At 45.2% G+C, this 13,088-nt stretch overlaps 1 protein-coding gene across 1 annotated transcript in view; it reads right to left on the bottom strand.

Annotated features, from left to right (window-relative positions):
• The window catches only part of KCNJ2 (potassium inwardly rectifying channel subfamily J member 2), a 31,382-nt gene extending 19,999 nt beyond the window's left edge, over positions 1-11,383 (bottom strand). Inside the window, exon 1 of the mRNA XM_068264064.1 lies at positions 11,190-11,383. The gene's annotated coding sequence lies outside the window, so the exon portion shown is untranslated. The remainder of the gene's footprint in view (positions 1-11,189) is intronic.
• Between the last annotated feature and the right edge of the window lie 1,705 nt (positions 11,384-13,088).

A 13,088-nucleotide genomic window follows, 5' to 3' on the forward strand; every position in this document is an offset into this window, starting at 1 on the left:
TTCAGATCAGAAAGACAACTTAGGCTGAAGGTAGACTGGCTGTGTACTGTTATAGAAAAGACATTTTTAATAACATTACATCACAAAAAACATTTGCGCAGCACTGCTAGGACATTTTTAGCAAGAGTGAGATTTCCTTGCATCACGCTGACTTAGCTGTGATTTCTATAGAGTTTCCCCTTTAACTCATTAGCATCTTCAAAGAAATTATCTCGTTTGAGATAAGTGCACCTAAGTGGGCAGAACTTATTCTGCTGTAAGTTCTTGGAATGCTTTGATATCTCTCTGCTAGCAGAAAATATAGAAACTGAAAGCAGAAGTCCTCTGTTATTGTGTCACACTGCCCCCTAGTGACAAGTGGCCATAAATACACATTACAGCAGTACACTAACAAGGAAATGCAACACATAAGAAATAAAAAATGTGCTCAAATACGCTTCTAAATAACTTGGCTACTAAAGTGTTAAACCTCTCCATATAATTCAGAATGTGTAACTGGGAAAGCCTCTTGTTTGGTTATGTCAGCTGTTACTAAGAGGGGAGTGATCATCGCCCAAATGATGCGTACGCATACCTGAATCCACACACGGGCGATCAGCTGCCCCCTGTGGGATGAATGTAGCACTTCAGCAGACCAGCACAGTTATAGGGATGCAACAGAGCATTGCCTTTTACTTCCTACGTTGTGCAGAGATGAGACAGGAGAATTCTGGGTGAGAGAGAGGAAGACGAGGGGGAGAGAGAGAGGAGGTGTGGAGGGGGGGGGGGGGGGTCGGGGGGGAGAGGAAGTCTCTGTACTTGCTACAATGTGTATTATATAGTCCATAGAGAACACACTGTAGGCATTTCAGCCCCTTGGGTACTTCTTGTGTTGCTGAAGACAGGCCTTTCATCCAGCTAGCTCAACCTGGCTCTCAACTAAGCAACACGTTTAGACAACACGGTTTGGATCTACAAACTAGTACAACCTATAGTTGGACTTGTGTTTGTGACCAGATAACGCAGGCCATAGCCTAAGGCCGCAACTTCTTAGGAGAGACAGGCTGTTTTTTTTAATTAAAATATTAGGCGTTTTAGACTCTTGCTCAGATGAAAACATGACTTGTTTGCTACATTACAGGCACAGAGACCTGAGGGTTTTTGGACACAGTCGGCAGCACTATGGACATAGGCAGAGATAGAAAGTGCAATCCGGCCCTGCCCATGGATAATGTGCGAAATGAAGAAAAAAAGAATGAAATTTAGTAAATAATATTTAAAATTAGAGGCATTTAGATACAGGTGTAGCACATTGCTTGTATTAACTCCTTGCACTAATGAAGGATAGAAAATAGATTTAACAAGAGTAGGTGCTAAAGGGCTGTGGCCCAGTCAAAAAGCACGTTTTATTTTAGCCCGTTGTACTCTGTAGTTTGTACACAAAACAGCTTTCTTCCCCCTCAACAGCAATAAAAGTGTTTTAATCAAAAGCTGTTGTACTTATAAGCTTCTGGGTGAAACAGGCCAGTATGAGAATGTGTTGTTAGAGTGGGTTGCACCCTTTTAGCACCAACCCTCATTTCATTTGGGGAATAAACACAACTCTTCCTGTCTGAAAGTACGACCCCCATGCAGGAAAACATTTTAGACCATCATGAATCTATGTTATTGCACTATTAAAGAGTCATTCCATCAAAACTGTGCTTCAATCCAAGGTAGATCTAGCCTCCCTTAGAGTCGCATTCGCCATTTCTCTGTTGGATTTTTCAATAACTTCATATTCGAGGGCATGCAGCAGAAGTGGGCGGAGTTAGACTGCCCCTAGAGGCGTAAGATAAGGAATGCAGCATCATTAGCTGCCATGGCGATGTCTGGGGACCTGGGTACCCAATAGACGAAAAATAAACAGATGTGAGTACTTCATCACAATGTCAAATATCGATAAACTGTAATATCCTTTTTGGGTAAGATGACCCTTTAAATAAGTAAGGGCCCTTTACAGCTTACATGATCAGTATTCAGTACCAGGACACGAGCGAAATTGAGTTTTTTCGGGGTTTCCTCCGAGCGCTCCGGATTCCTTCAACAACCCAAATCACACCAGTAAGATGATTGGATTCTTCTCCAAAACTTGCCCTACACAGTTTTAAGTTGCCCACTAATGATACAATTTTTTTGCCCAATTTTATCATTTCTATGTAATTTGAGGGACTATCTAAAAAAGCCATTCAAATTATATTTACTTAGTATACCGTTCTACTAAATTCATTTTCTAAGATTGCAATCCCAGCCAGAGCAACATCTGCAAGGAGCTTGTATGTTCTACCTATGGCTGTGTGGGTTTCCTCCGGGCACTCCAGTTTCCTCCCACATCCCAAAAACATATAGAAAGGTTAACTGGCTTCCCCCCTAAATTGGCCCTAGACTATGATACATACACTACACGATACACACATAGACATAGGACTATGGTAGGATTAGAGTGTGAGCCCCTCTGAGGGACAGTTAAGCGACAAGATAATATACACTGTACAGCACTGCGGAAGATGTCGGCGCTATATAAATAATAATAATAAACGATTGTATGATTAGTGGGCACCATTAGATTGTAGGGACAGTGGGGTACATTTACCAAAAGCAGACATTGGAGCAAAACTTGCATGCTTATGTGACGCAGACGCTCAGATAGCGGAGTCCGATCGGTCGCTTTGAGAAATCACTCCACAAACAAGCACGCCCCAGTTTCGCTCCCATTTTTCCGGACTGGTTTCGACGAATCTTTCTCACCGACCCGAATTGTCCTGTATATATGCATGATAATAATTATATGAGAGGTTCTCGTAAAACATGCGCAGTCTAAAAAGATCAGCATCACTATTATAGACTGCGCGAATTTAACCCCAGAAGGTCAGACTCATTAAAAGTGCCGATACAGGTCAGCGTAGCTGAGGGGGAACTCTTCCATCCTCAACTCCTCACCGAGGTCTACCGAGAGCCTATTATTGTTACACAAAGCCGGCCTGACATGAAAGCGATCGTTAGAGGGGGTGGCTCGCCCTCAGGCAACGTCCAACCTCCTCAATAGTTATTTTTTCCGAGCAGCACGTTGCTTTATTGAAGTTGTGGGCGATCCTGCGAATCATTATGCCGGACACCCCTCTGCCGCAGACAGGCACCTGCAGGCTACCGCGTGTGCCGCTTGCATCTCCCCACCAGTCCTCGTCTCAGGGACCTGCCCGGGTCTTCAGAGGCCCAAGCAAGTCCCAGAATGACGCCACGCATCGACATGTTGCTACGCTAGGGCCTCATCGGTACAGTGTTGCTCTGCCTGCTCCAGCCAGCCTTATGTAAACAGTCTGCGCGGCGACATACTAATGTACTCCGGTGCCCTCCGAGAGAAGGGGGAGGAGCCCGACCGGGCATCTCACTCATCCCAAACTACGGGCACCTGGCCTGGCAAGTTCTAAAACGTTCTTTAAAGGCAACCTGAAGTGAGAGGGATATGGCAGCTGACATATTGGGTTTGATTAACAAAACGGTGCTAACTGTTAGCACGGCTTTTCACGCGTTTTAGTACGTTTTCGCATGAAAAAACAAGTTTTGCACGAAAAATGGTTATCGCGTGCAAAGATTTGCACTTGCGTGTCAAAGCGAATTTTATGTGCAAATAAAGTTTGCGTTCGCACGATAATGCGAATTTATTGCGTGAACGAAAAATTTACACTTATTTTTGCACGCGATAACCGTTATCACGCGAAATCACTTTTCACAGCGTGCTAACAGTTAGCATCGTTTTGTGAATCAAGCCCATTTATTACCTTCTAAGCAATACCAGTTGCTTGGCTGTCCTGCTGATCCTCTGCCTCTAATACATTTAGCCATATCCCCTGAACAAGCATTCTGATCAGGTGACTGAAATGTGACTGCATTAGCTGCATGCTTGTTGCAGGTGTGTGACTTAGACACTACTGCAGCCAGAGAGATCAGCAGGGCAGCCAGGCAACTGGTATTGTGTAAAAGGAATTAAATATGGCAGCCTCCATATCCCTCTCACTGCTGGTTCACTTTAAGTCATGCAGAGGTGGGTTGGGGGGACTGGTCATGTCTCTGCGGGGGGTTCTGAAACAAGGCGCCTATTCGCTATGTCATCACTGCCCAACCCAGCAAAAGGAAAACGATTTAAAGGGGAACTGAAGAGGTATATGGAGGCTGCCATGTTTATTTCCTTTTAAGCAATACCAGTTGCCTGGCAGCCCTGCTGATCCTCTGCCTCTAATACTATTAGCCATAGCCCCTGAATAAGCATGCAGCAGATCAGGTGTTTCAGACATTATTGTCAGATCTGACAAGACTAGCTGCATGCTTGTTTCTGGTGTTATTCAGATACTACTGCAGAGAAATAGACCAGCAGGGCTGCCAGGCAACTGGTATTGATTAAAAGGAAATAAATATGGCAGCCTCCGTATACCTCTTACTTCAGTTCCCCTTTAAATGATCAGAGCATATTCCGGAAAATTGTGATCGTTTGTCCAACTTTTCACCACCCAATCTTAATCAGATATTATCGATCAGCGTCCTGAACGCAATTCGATCCAACCACCAACACCTGTTGTCATTGTAGCCCTCAATGCAGTACAAAGCTATGTGGTGTTGATCTCTTGCTGCCCCCCCCCCCCCTCTTCGAGTGATTGAGCTTACTGTAACTATCCCTGTGCCTGAATGTTCTTTCAATCAATAAGCCATCAAAAAAATCGATCAGGCATTTACCCACCGGTTAACAAATCAATGGAAAAAAATGAATAGTCGAAATGTCGATTGCGTAACTCTTATACTTGTCAGAACCAATAGCAAGAGTGGACACAGAATTCAGGAACAGTTCAGTCCGATAAAGCTGCAGGCAAGTTAACCCGAACACAAAGATCACGTCCTTCTTGCTCTGAATTGTTCGTTTATACAGGAGTGATTCAATCCCATTGGCTAACTTGACCTAAGGGTGCATACACACATTCCATTTTGATTGGCCAATCACTGACCAATTTTATCACTTCCATGTTCTATGAGGGCCAGCAGGTGTTGAATACAGATTGTGTAGGCGCGCTTTTATATGACATGAAAGTTGTAAAAGTGACCAATCAAAATTGGATGTGTGTAACAGGCTTAAGGTGGCCACACACCATACAATTTTTTTAAACATCTGTTCAATTTAAGAATTGCAATCAATTTTTCTGACTGACTGTAATATTTCAAAAATCGGACCAATGTACACATGTATGTTCAATTTTTCCCCAATTATGATAAAAATGATTGGAAACTCTGACAAAATTGCTAGGGTGTGTATATTAATAAATTGACAATCTAACACACACCATACAATCTTTAGAAAGATTGAAGAAAAATATCTGGCCTTCCGGATCGATTAAAATCTAAAAAAACGGGAAATCCGATCGGATTTTTCAGTCGAATGAAAAAAAAAAAGCTTTCGATTGTTTCGGGAAATCTGATCGTTTTTATCGAATTGCTGTAAAATCGGATCATTTTATTGTATCGTGTGTGGCCACCTTAACCAAGACAAGGGCAAGGCAAACTCGAGTAAAAGCAGGGCGGATGCCCAGAGTAACCAATCAGGACCCTTGTTTTGATTAAACAGCCAAAACCTGATTGGTTGATATCAGCAGTCATCCAACCTTTGCTCCAGTTCGCCCTCCATCTGTCTGGATAAGTCATCTCCAATGACATTTTCCATTTCAGATGTGCTGATAGTTACACGATCGGAAAGAGACAGCGACCGTAACCAAAACTCACAAAGTATCCCAACAGCATCGGCAGGAATACTGAACAGATAAGAGCGGCCACTAGATGCAGTCCTGTAGCAGTAGATAATGGTGTTAGGTGAGTCAGATGGGATAATGCATTCCCAGCACAGTACATATGATATGTAAAGACTGCATTAACAAAGGCAGAACTCAGGAAAACGCAGATATAGCAGAGAAGGGAGTACAATGAGTAATTATGACTTCAGTCAGTGGGCAGCATTATCAGTAACAGATGCACTAATGGCCCCGCAAACACCTGCCCCACCAGGGAGCGCAGCACACTGTGCACTCTGTGGCATTTGGAACGTCGTTCCATATGGCTCCTCGGCTGTCCCTCTCCCTCGGTTGCCAGGAACGTCGTTCCATATGGCTCCCCGGCTGTCCCTCTCCCTCGGGTTCCATAGGCCTCCTTAGCTGTCCCTCTCCCTCGGGTGCCAGGAACGTCATTCCATGTGCCTCCTCGGCTGTCCCTCTCCCTCGGGTGCCAGGAAAGTCGTTCCATGTGCCTCCTCGGCTGTCCCTCTCCCTCGGGTGCCAGGAAAGTCATTCCATGCGCCTTCTCGGCTGTTCCTCTCCCTCGGGTGCCAGGAACGTCGTTCCATATAGCTCCTCGGCTGTCCCTCTCCCTCAGGTGCCAGGAATATCATTCCATGCGCCTCCTCGGCTGTCCCTCTCCCTCGGGTGCCAGGAACGTCGTTCCATATGGCTCCTCGGCTGTCCCTCTCCCTCGGGTGCCAGGAACGTCGTTCCATATGGCTCCCCGGCTGTCCCTCTCCCTCGGGTTCCATAGGCCTCCTTAGCTGTCCCTCTCCCTCGGGTGCCAGGAACGTCATTCCATGTGCCTCCTCGGCTGTCCCTCTCCCTCGGGTGCCAGGAAAGTCGTTCCATGTGCCTCCTCGGCTGTCCCTCTCCCTCGGGTGCCAGGAAAGTCATTCCATGCGCCTTCTCGGCTGTTCCTCTCCCTTCGGGTATCAGGAACGTCGTTCCATATAGCTCCTCGGCTGTCCCTCTCCCTCAGGTGCCAGGAATATCATTCCATGCGCCTCCTCGGCTGTCCCTCTCCCTCGGGTGCCAGGAATGTTGTTCCATAAGGGTCCTCGGCTGTCCCTCTCCCTCGGGTGCCAGGAACGTCGTTCCATAAGGGTCCTCGGCTGTCCCACTCCCTTGGGTGCCAGGAACATCGTTCCATAAGGCTCCTCGGCTGGCCCTCTCCCTCAGGTGCCAGGAATGCCGATTTATACGCCTCTTCGGCTGTGCCTCACCCTCAGGTGCCAGGGAGGTCTTTCCATGTGGCTCCTTGGCTGTCCCTCTCCCTCAGGTGCCAGGAACGTCGTTCCATAGGCCTCCTCTGCTGTCCCTCTCCCTTGGGTGCCAGAAACATCGTTCCATATGCCTCCTTGGCTGTCCCTCTCCCTCAGGTGCCAGGAACATCGTTCCATAAGGCTCCTTGGCTATCCCTCTCCCTCGGGTGCCAGGAACATCGTTCCATAAGGCTCCTCAGCTGTCCCTCTCCCTCGGGTGCCAGGAACATCGTTCCATAAGGCTCCTCGGCTGTCCCTCTCCCATGGGTGCCAGGAACATCGTTCCATAAGGCTCCTCAGCTGTCCCTCTCCCTCGGGTGCCAGGAACGTCGTTCCATAAGGCTCCTCGGCTGTCCCTCTCCCTCGGGTGCCAGGAACGTCGTTCCATAAGGCTCCTCGGCTGTCCCTCTCCCATGGGTGCCAGGAACATCGTTCCACACGCCTCCTTGGCTGTCCCTCTCCCTCGGATACCAGTGATGACAGCTTGGAGAGTATGAAGTTCTGACTTCTCGAAAACGCTCACCACTTTTTCTGACAACTCATCATAGTAGTGTTGCTTGTGGCAAAATAAATACTCTTTTAACTCAAGTGCGTAAACAAGAAATTCGACACATTCTGTGGATGCTTAGTTAGAGTAAAGCGGTCAGGTGCCTCGTTTCCTCTGCTACGATCTATGGCTGAAACCTAGCAAAACCATGACAGTGCTCTTAACCATGTCTCAAAAGGATTGGCAAACACAGTTTTAAATTGGCTTGTGTTAACATCAAATACCCCAAGATTGCCTTGCCTGAAGTCCTTGCTTTCCAAGCCTTAAATGCAGGGGGATGCCCTAGGCAGCAGCCCTGTTTGCCTACATGTTAGATACAACCTTCACGTTTACATGTTAGCTACAACCTTAACCTAAACGAGGGGGGGGAGGGTAGGTTACTTTTCAACTTCATGGAAACAGAATACATTCATTTGAACAGCAACTATTTCAACAGCCCCTCTTTCACGGTTGCCCTAGGCAGCAGCCTTGTTTGCCTAAATGTTAGATACAACCTTAACTCTTCATGATACTACTCTCCAGTCCCCTTCGCTTACAAGCTTTAAAAGGGGGTACCAGCTTTCCAGATCAAGTGGAGACTTGATGGAGCCAGAATACATAAAAAAAAACCCTACATTTTAAGAGCCCCTTTATTGCTATCACCCTAGGCAACCGCCTTGTTGCTGAATTTTTACATGCATTCTTTTGGTGGACTTGTTCCCCCAAATTCCCTCCATTGAAGATGTCAAATGGGGGGGTACAGTTTTCACGATTAAGATGAGACTATAGCGACAGAACAAAATATCAGCGTGCAATATTTTCTCAGAGCCCCTCTGTCACCGTTGCACTAGGCAACAGCCCCGTTTGGCTTCGCTTTTCCTAGAACCCCCATCGATGTCTCCCACTTATTGTACAACAATAATCAGCTGGCAATCTTGAACGAGCCTTTAAAAATAAAACAAGGACATCTGTTCCGCAATATGCGAGCGGCTGACGGATGCCTGTATTAGGCGATGAGACGGTAAAACAGAACAGATGCACTGCGGCACGGCGCAATGACATCACGGCGGCGATGACTCGCTCAACTTTCTGGAGTTATCGAAAAATGAGATCACTTTTTTCGTCAGAATTTTGTTTCGTCACGCCCGACCTGTTTCGTCGGTTCTGGACCTTGGAGAACAAGGGAAGGGTTTCATGTGTTGAAACTGACTCTGGTGTCAGCTGCTGTCAGCCTTCTTCCTACTAAACGGCGAAAGAGGTTGCGCTAGAAACGGCTTCAACTGTCAGAGCATGATGCAATTTCTGTTCTGAACAGAAGTGCCTGGGCGCAGCAAATAATTGCAAGCCTCCAGCTCTGCAGAAAGGACACCCAGAGCTTCTGAGCTGGACACCCAGGCTGCAGCAGTGAGCGCTCCCTGGAAAGAGTAGCAGGGAATGATGCATTGAAAAACTATTTGCAGAGAGGAGCAGCGCAGATGTCAGTTAGAGGAACTCTTGTGCAGCGACAGAGATTCCTGTTTCTTTTAAGAAATTCCAACTACTTAGAAGTTCCAGCAGCTGCTGTAGCCTGAGCCTGAACAGATGCTGAGAAACCACCAGCCCCGCTATGACCAACTGTTACTGGGGAGATCCTGAGTATATATAGCCAGGGTGCCTGCCTGTCACAACTGCCCCGGCAGTAATAATGCTAACCCAAAACTTTATTAAAACTTTTACAAGATCTCTGATTTTATTTTTTAATTTAATTATTATTCCTCCATGGCTGTGTATCGTATGGCGTGACTCAGTAGCCTGAAAATCCTTTCTGACTTCAATCTGTTCTGCAAAGAATAAATAGCCAGGGCACTATTTAGATATCCCCCGGTGTCTGTGTGGGTTTCCTCCGACCACTGTGGTTTACTCACACACCCCCAAAAAACAACATACAGATAAGTTAATTGGCTTCCCCCTAATTGGCCCTAGATTACAATTGACATATGACTATGGTAGGATTAGATTGTGAGCTCCTCTGAGGACAGTCAGTGACATGACTGCGTACTCTGCAATGTGCTGCAGAAGATGTCAGTGCTATGTAAATGCATAATAATAATATGGTAGGACATTACACTATGACTATGGTAGGGATTAGAGTGTGAGCTCCTCTGAGGACAGTCCGTGACATGAGTATGTACTCTGTAATGTGCTGCAGGAGATGTCAGTGCTATATAAATACATAATAATAATATGGTAGGACATTACACTATGACTATGGCAGGATTAGAGTGTGAGCTCCTCTGAGGACAGTCAGTGACATGACTATGTACTCTGTAATGTGCTGCAGAAGATGTCAGTGCTATATAAATACATAATAATAATAATATGTTAGGACATTAGACTATGACTATGGTAGGATTAGAGTGTGAGCTCCTCTGAGGACAGTCAGTGACTTGACTATGTACTCTGTAATGTGCTGCAGAAGATGTCAGTGCTATATAAATACATAATAATAATATGTAAGGACATTAGACTATGACTATGGTAGGATTAGAGTGTGAGCTCCTCTGAGGACCGTCAGTGACATGACTATGTACTCTGTACAGTGCTGCTGAAGATGTCAGTGCTATATAAATACATAATAATAATATGGTAGGACATTAGACTATGGTAGGATTAGAGTGTGAGCTCCTCTGAGGACAGTCAGTGACATGACTATATACTCTGTAATGTGCTGCAGGAGATGTCAGTGCTATATAAATACATAATAATAATATGGTAGGACATTAGACTATGGTAGGATTAGAGTGTGAGCTCCTCTGAGGACAGTCAGTGACATGACTATGTACTCTGTAATGTGCTGCAGAAGATGTCAGTGCTATATAAATACATAATAATAATATTTGAGGACATTAGACTATGACTATAGTAGGGATTAGATTGTGAGCTGCTCTGAGGACAGTCAGTGACATGACTATGTAGTCTGTACAGTGCTGCAGAATATGTCAGTGCTATATAAATAAATTAATTAATAATAATATGTTAGGACATTAGACATGACTATGGTAGGATTAGATTGTTAGCTCCTCTGAGGACAGTCAGTGACATGATTATGTACACTGTAAAGTACTGCAGAAGATGTCAGTGCTATATAAATACATAATAATAATATGGTAGGACATTAGACTATGTCTATGGTAGGATTAGAGTGTGAGCTCCTCTGAGGACAGTCACTGACATGACTATGTACTCTGTAATGTGCTGCAGAAGATGTCAGTGCTATATAAATACATAATAACAATATGGTAGGACATTAGACTATGACTATGGTAGGATTAGATTGTGAGCTCCTCTGAGGACAGTCACTGACATGACTATGTACTCTGCAATGTGCTGCAGAAGATGTCAGTGCTATATAAATACATAATAATAATATGGTAGGACATTAGACTATGACTATGGTAGGATCTGATTGTGAGCTCCTCTGAGGGCAGTCAGTGACATGACTATGTACTTTGTAGAGTGCTGCAGAAGATGTCAGCGCTAGATCAATAATAAATACATAAATGTATACGTATGAATCATAAAATAACTTACCTAAGAGACGGAAAATGACATTTTCAAAGGAAAAGAAAAAATAATATCCAGTGACATTTGCTTTGAGAATGAGAGAAGTGCACATCCAGAAAAAAAACAAGGAAAAAAACAAGAAAAGTTTTTAGTTTTTTTTTTTTTAATTCCCCACTAAATCCTTGGATATTGTCAGAGACCTGCTATCATCCACTCTCCATTCACATCCTCTGCCTTGTTTCAAAAGCAACCATGTGCTTTTAAATAGCTAGACCGGTACAGCACGCCCCCTTGGAGGCTCTGGGCCTATCAGGGGGGGAGTGGGCGGGAGTGAGTGACAGCTGGGGAAGGGGAGGGGGGGGCGATGCTAGCTCAGAGCTCTCAGCAGCTCATTGAAAGAAAGCTTGGTGCAAAGTACAGATGGGAAGAGATGAAGGCTTGTATTCTATGAAGGGGGGGGGTTCTCCCAGACTGGGTGAGCAGCAATCATTCTGCACCATAGACTTGTACAGGCTGGCTGGAAAAGATGACAGCCCTTACCTCTAAATTGATAACACACGCCTGCGTTAATAGCTACGTCCTGGGCTCCCGCTCCCTCCACTGACAGCTGCCTTATTTTCCAAAGTTCTGACAATAAAAATAAACTGCGAAGCGGATATTTCACTCGCCCAGCGTTTTGGCGCAGCCATTGTTACTAGAGATCTTTCGAGGACAACGGCGGGCGAACTGATGTCTTCGCCAAGCGCAATATTTTATCGCCATTACACCCGCTACAACCTGTCGTTAAACGCTTTCCAGCGATTTAAAGTGTTTGTAAACAAAACGACAGAAGGGCAACTTTGGTGCAAATCCTTCACTATAAAGTCTTTTTTTAAACGGTCGCCATCGCAAACGTATTATTATTGCTGTTTATTGTTATTATGGAGTATTTGGCAGCAGAGCTTGCACTCTGATATCTCGTAACATGGGTGATTTAGGGGTCAACCGATTATCCTACCAGTACATTTTGGGGGATGTGAGGAAACCCGAAGACCCGGAGGAATCCCACGCAAACACGAGGAGAACCGGCATTTATCCCTCCTGGAAACACCTGGATTTTTTTGCTCTTCTTCTATTGAATGGCAATTTACAAGTTTAGTATTTTTTGGATTTTTTTTTTTTTTGCGTTTTTTTTTGTAAAGTAGCGTAGGTGAAATACATAAACAAATTTACAGCAAAGTTTTTGCCAATCTAACCGGAATATCTTTAACTTCAGTGATTCATCAAGTCTTTTTATTCCAAGTCACGATTCGCCGCAGATTCGCAGCACGTGCCTCCGTTTTGCTCCACTGCCGTTCCGGCACCGCCGGTCGGCCGTTTAAGTGTGCCTGAGAGATCCAGCGTGAAGCCGGAACACCGACATGTTTGGACGGATCGCTTCATGAAGATGGTGCTGTTAATTTTCAAAGTCACGTTCCTGAGTAATCAGCAGTGTAAAATGAGTGCAATTTTGAAACCCAAGACATGAAGCTGCTTGGATCTAGTAATATTAATATGCTGCATGTCGAGTGGTACTTTGTCAGCCTGCCCGTGCCAAGCGGATTGTGCTGAGTTTAGCCCCAAAACTCGAAGCGAAGGGCTTCATATGTAGGTGAATGTGAAGTTGGAAGAATATGGAGGCTGCCATATGTATTGCTTCTTAAAAATTCTAGTTACCAGGCTGGTATGCCAATCTTTTGGCCTCAGTGTCTAGCCTGGAACAAGCATGTAATCAGAACACCTGGTTTGATGACAGGGAACTGGGTGTGTTTAGAAGAAGAGGGTTGGGCACCTCAGAAATCAGTGGATTTTTGGTTGGCATGGTTTGGCATCTACGTTATTGGCCGGCACCAGGCATAGGCACAGTACAGAGAGGTTGGGTTTATACTTAGGTGTGGTGCTGCTCGT

This window comes from Hyperolius riggenbachi, chromosome 12, assembly GCF_040937935.1.
Source record: "Hyperolius riggenbachi isolate aHypRig1 chromosome 12, aHypRig1.pri, whole genome shotgun sequence".
NCBI lineage: Eukaryota > Metazoa > Chordata > Amphibia > Anura > Hyperoliidae > Hyperolius > Hyperolius riggenbachi.